Source organism: Natator depressus, chromosome 17 (genome assembly GCF_965152275.1).
Source record: "Natator depressus isolate rNatDep1 chromosome 17, rNatDep2.hap1, whole genome shotgun sequence".
Classification (NCBI taxonomy): Eukaryota; Metazoa; Chordata; order Testudines; family Cheloniidae; genus Natator; species Natator depressus.
Genome location: NC_134250.1, coordinates 16,131,431 through 16,137,430, shown reverse-complemented (window position 1 = coordinate 16,137,430; position 6,000 = coordinate 16,131,431). Strand labels below are relative to the sequence as shown.

Sequence of the window (6,000 nt, the reverse complement as noted above, 5' to 3'; positions counted from 1 at the left end):
CATTAACTGAAGAAAACCAAGACATTGATACTCTGTGGGAAAACATCAGAAAGTGCTATCTAAATAGTGCAAAGACAGTGCTAACAACAACAAAATCTAAAAGGGAAAAATAGGTTAGTGATGCTACTTGTCAGGTAATGAAAAAGAGAAAAAGTGTAAAGCAAAAGCACATGAATGCTAAGACATGAAGAGACAAGCAAGTGGCAAGACGAATACACAGAGCTCTAGACAGAAAGGTAAAAGAAAGTGCTAGAAGAGATAAAAGGAGCTATACTGATTAAAAAATGTCCAGCGGCTGAAGATGCTAGCCAAAAAGGTGACCTTGCAAACTTGTACGAGACAATCAAACAGCTAACAGGAAACTTCAGCAATACAGGAGGCCTAATTAAAGATGCAATGGAAAGACTCTTAGTATAGAAGAACATAGGACAAGACTAGCAGAACATTTTTGGGCTGTAAATAGACCAAGCCCAAGTGAACTACTAGAAATATGTGATGAAGACCTATTGATTGATATTGATTTAGGAGCTATTACAAAGGAAGAATTTAGAAAAGCCATTGGTAAAATAAAAAACGGGAAAGCAGCTGGAGAGGATAACTTTATTGGGGAGCTGCTTAAAGCAAATAACGAAACAGCCCTCCACCCTCTCCTTGTGTTTTTGGATAGAATATGGAATGAAGAAGAGAACCCAACACAGTGCAATAGAGGCCTTAGAGTCAACCTGCCAAAGAAGGTTGACTTACCAACTGCAATAACTGGAAAAGAATCTCATTACTCTGTGCATCATCATCCTAGAACATATCAAGAAACAAATACACCTTCACCACAGGGAGAACCAAGCAGGTTTTAGACCATTGAGATAATGTACAGACCATATTGTCGTTGCTATACATATTATAGAACAAAGTGTGGAGTGGCAAGCATCTCTTGTGACAAACGTTATAGACTTCCAGAAGGGTTTTGACAGTGTACACCGAGATAGTCTTTGGAAAATTATGGCATATTATGGAATACAGGCAAAAATAATTAGAATCAACAATCCAAATGATATCCTAGGTCTTGAACCCAGGCCAGTGAGTTCCTAGACATGGCCTCCACCCAATGTCTGTTGAAACTTGTAGGGGCTGAGAAGCTAGTAGGACTATAGGCTCAGCCAAGGCATTGCCCACAGGAGCCCTGATTGGAGGATCACCCAGCTCCACCAATTGGTCCAGCTACACTATTTAAATCAGAAGAAGGCTGCAGCAAGTTGACTGAGCAACTAGATGATCCCCTGTTGTGGCTGCATTTCACCCCTGCTTCCTGCACCCAACCCTGTTCCTACTCTGCTCCTTGCTGCTGCCTTCACTCCTGTTCCCACTGTGTTCCTGCTCTGCACCTGATCCTTGCCTCTCCTCCAGTTCCTGTGCCTCCAACCATCAGTTACCAGTCCTGGCTCCAACTCCTGATTCTGGCTTGATTCCTGGCTCTGGTAATTAGCAGTTGACTCTGGTGCTAATCCTCAGCTTCCTTCCCCAACCTGGATTCCTGCCCTGCCCACTAGATCTGACTCCTGCTCTGATTACTGTAGAAGACAATGGACATTTAGGACATGCTTTACGGATGCCACTAACATGATTTTCACAGCAAGATGTCGCCTGGGAAGAGAAAAAGATGGTAATCTAGAGAAATATTATGAAAAACAATAAAGAAGCTGAAGCCTGAACAGACTAACACAAGATCGAAATAAATGGTGGAAACTGGTAGACGTCCATGCCCTTGAGAGCGTGGGAAGATAAAGAAGAAAAAAAGCTATGTAGTGGTTACTGCAGCAAAACCACCACGAAAAATAGGAGGCAACATTTAGCAAAATCCCCTCGACCTGACTGGAAGACAAGGCTATAACAGGGAAGGACTACTCAACAAGTAGTATTAGGATCTGGTGAAGTCTGGAGCAATGGCCAGTGAAGCACAGTGTCCTGCATGAAGCGCCTTCTCCAATCACAGTTAAAAAATTAACTGGAACATTGAGAGGAGAGCATTTATATCAATAAGGAGTCTGGTTGCATTCTACCCAGTAATGCAGTCTTCAAGCATAACTCATCTCTTCTCCCATACCCCTTCTGAATAACCCTCCCCAACAAAACCCTTAAGATCTTGGGGAGTTTAGTCAGACCTGTTCTAAAGAGATAAGAACCAGAAGTGAAAATTCTACACAGATGGTGTATTTAGATTTACCCAGAGAAAATCTAAGTACCATGTTAATTATACATACCCTAATTATGTTTAGTCTTGTGGTTCTTAAATATGACTCATTGCATATATTGGTACAAAGCTTTCTAGTAAAGTCACCCTAACGTTTACACAATTCCAAGGCAAAAATTACATATTTTTAAGGAGGAAGTAATACCCACCAGACTTTTGAAGAGTAAAACTGTAAGTGAAAAGAAGGAAGTATTTTCAAATATTTAGTTTAAAATTGTTTTCAAAGACACGTCATCAACTTGAAATCTAGTCAGTTTAAAATAAAGAGAGTTGAAAGGTAGGGCTGGAAAGGTCCTTATTAGATCAAGTCCAGCCCCCTACAATGAGGCAGGGCCAAATAAACCTAGACCATGCCTGACCAGTGTTTGTCTAACCTGTTCTTAAAAACCTTCAATGATGGGAATTCCAAAACCTCCCTTGGAAGCCTATTCCAGTGCTTAACTATCCTTACAGCTAGCAAGTTTTTCCTAATATTTAACCTAAATCTCCCTTGCTGCAGATTAAGCCCATTACTACTAGTGCTACCTTCAGAGGACACAGTGAACAAGTGGTCCCCGTCTTCTTTAGAACAGCCCATACCATATTAAAAATAGATGATCATGTTGATGTGCAAGAAGCTGCCAGTGTTTTCAGCTAGCATCCCCATCTTACCACCATGTTGTGCAGCAAAAGCATCCCAGTTTTGCTGCCAGGGACACTTCATATCTGCAGAGGCAAGGTGCAGGATATACCTGGTAATGATTCTGAAACCTAATTAGAGGGACTGAGCTTCCATTTCTTGCTCAGGTGAAAAAAACCTGTTGACTTCAGTAGGCATTTAACCTGAGTAAGGAATGCAGGATTGTGCACAATGCATATGGAACAGATGAAGTCATATAAAATATTTTCAGTGGTTATTGCATTGACAACTCATTGCTGGTACAAATGTCTAACAACATACAGAATTATAGGTAACGCTACCACAAAAGGGTAGCAAAAAGCTATGACTACTGTTGAGGTTAGAAAGCATTTGTCTTAGCTGTATTTGTAAGCTTCATTCCACATTTTCAGTTTAATTTTATTTTTTTAAAAATAGAGGTGAATAAAAATATTTCAACAGATGGGGTTTTCCATAAATAAATGCAATGTTTATTTAAATCTAAATGTTTTGTGGGACCGTAACTGACAATTTTTGACAGGGAAAAAATTGAAATGAATGTTTTTGATTTTTTTTTAAATTTTATTTTGATGTTGAAACATTTATAAGGTAAAACATTTAATTTAGACTTTATCATTTCAATTAATTTTGTTTTGACTGTTATATGAAAATATTAACTATAATACATATTATATACTATTAGATCTAAATATTAACATGAATATTTTCATATAAAAGTCAAAACCTGTTTTTACTTTATGAAATGACGTTTTGACATCTTTTTTTTTTTTTTTTTTAAAAAGGACATTATCAACATGAAATGTCTGAAGGTCCCAAACTAAAATTTTAAACAATTTAATTTTGCTGGAAATTTTGGCTTTTCCGTCTGATTCTGTACAAAAAAAATTTTGAAATGTCAGAATTTCCTGTGGAATGGAAATCCCACTTTCCAAGCAGCTCTACTTGCAGTGTAGTAACACTTACTAGGGTCAATCCTAAATCCCCAGTCAGCTAAAAAGTGGCCTGACCATGACCAACGAAACTGGACCTAATATATGGCTTCATTATACTGAGCACACGTGGGGAAATGTAATATGTGTTTAGATTATTACAGCAAGGAAAGGAGCTATTTTGATACTAGTTGTTTATTGTGCTTGTATAAGTCTAGATAAACACAGCCTATAAAGTTGTTCACTTATTAGAATGAAATTTTCACCTTCCATGGCGGAGCTCTGACACTCTAGGCTGTTTGCTGAAAATAAACAATGTAAACTAATATTTGTTGATTTCCCAGAATAACTTTGCAACCCAGTGGAGCCCTGGGCTGCTAGGAGGGTCTGTCTGCATGGATCAGCTAGCGTGATTCTGTTCTGCAACACATGCATAGAAAAGATTGGTATTAGCAAATAATAGCATGTGTGTTTGGATGTGTACAGAGACCTGTTTAGAGAAATTTGGGGCCCTATCTCATTTCCTCCGTAAGATGTTTTGGGGCTGCCCTGAGCTTGGGATCCTGTTGTCGTCCTCCTCTTGACATCCCTATGTACACATCTAATTTTTTGGGTTGGAAGGTGGTGAAATTTGTTGATAAAAGTAACAATGTGTAATTTGTGTTTTGTCATAGAAAATCAGAGAGTACGCCCTTCCAGTGATGCAAAGATACCTACTCAAGATCACATATAGATCACGTAGCAAACAGCAGTGCCGGTCTGGGTCTTCCCCTATTACCTTTTGCAGTGGTGGAATTCAGCTGATCCATGCCCAAATAAATTTGTTAGTCTCTAACGTGCCCTAAGGACTCCTCCTTGTTTTTGCTGAAATGGACTAACACAGCTACCACTCTGAAACCTAGGGCGATGTGTAATTTGCCGGTTGTTATGTGAAAGCAGAGCCCCCCCCCCCCACCCCGCATGTCAGTGACGCAAAGGTGCCAGTCTCCCTGGATCAGGTACTGATCAGCCGTATGTGACCAGGATCTTTCCCTATTGTGTGTGTTTGAGGGGTGTGTGGGGGGGAGGGTTTGGTTGAGGGGTGTCTGGGGGGGGGGCTATAATCCAGCTGAGAACCAGAGGAGTTGCATTGCTTTGAACCAGAGAAGAGCAAGTCCCAGGGGAGGCCTGAGGAAATGGAGGGGAGGCAGGGCCTGCTCTGAGGCCTAGCCCTGCCCAGCCTCCTGCTCCCTGCCTGGTTTTCCCGCAGGGGTTCCCCGGCTCCAGGACGGGGGTGGCCCTGGAGGGCCGTTGAACGTCCCCCCCGCCTTTCCTGAGGGACACTCCCTCGCGCAGGTGGGCCCCCCCGCCCGCGGCCCGCAGCTCCCCGCAGCGCCGAGGCTGGCCGCACAGCCATGTTCCCCCCTCGCCGCCCGCCTGAGAGGCCAGCGTTGCTCCCTCGCTCCCTTCCCCGAGCTCCGCCGCACGACGCGGCGGCGGGGTCGCCTGCGCGGGGCACGCTGGGAGTTGTAGTCCGCCAGCCTCCCAGCCCGCCGCTGCCCAGCGCGTGAACGGACGGGGCCGCCGAACCGCAACACCCGGCAGGCGCCGCGGCCTCTGCGCCTGCGCAAATGGCTTTCCTCGAACAAAAAAACTCCCCCCCCTCCCCCCCTCACATCGGTCCTGGGTTCAGGGTGAACGACTGTGTGAGGGGACGAGGCCCGGCCGGCGCCCCAGTGGACGCGGTCACCGAGCCCCCGCCGGCTGCCCGACGAGTCGCGAAGAGGCCGCGGGGACGGGCCCTGCCGGGAAGCGCCTGCTGTGAGCTGGGATTAGCTTGGCCTCCCCGAGGCGGCGGCGGCTCCTCGCCGAGACTCACCAGGACCCGGGCTGCCCCGATCCCGGCGGCGGCCAGCCAGTGAGTGAGAGCCCGGGTGGGGAGCGGGCCTGGGCCGAGCCTGCCTCTGGCTGGGCCGGTCCCTGGGGGTGTTTCCCTGCCCTGGTCGCTATTCCGGGGGGGGGGCTCACATCCCCCACCGGTCGCTATTCGCTGTGTGTGGGAGGGACTTACATTTACCCCCCCCGTCGCTATTGCCGTGGGGGGGGAGGGACACTCACATCTCTCCCCCCCCACCCCGGTCGCTATTCGCCGTGTGTGTGTGTGTGGAGGAACACTCACATCCCCCCCC

At 45.4% G+C, this 6,000-nt stretch overlaps 1 protein-coding gene across 6 annotated transcripts in view; it reads left to right on the top strand.

Moving 5' to 3' along the window:
* The first annotated feature begins 5,485 nt into the window (after positions 1–5,485).
* Positions 5,486–6,000, top strand: part of GTF2I (general transcription factor IIi) — a 76,241-nt gene continuing 75,726 nt past the window's right edge. For all 6 annotated transcript variants that reach the window (XR_012642273.1, XR_012642271.1, XR_012642272.1 and 3 more), the window contains exon 1: positions 5,486–5,729. The gene's annotated coding sequence lies outside the window, so the exon portion shown is untranslated. The remainder of the gene's footprint in view (positions 5,730–6,000) is intronic.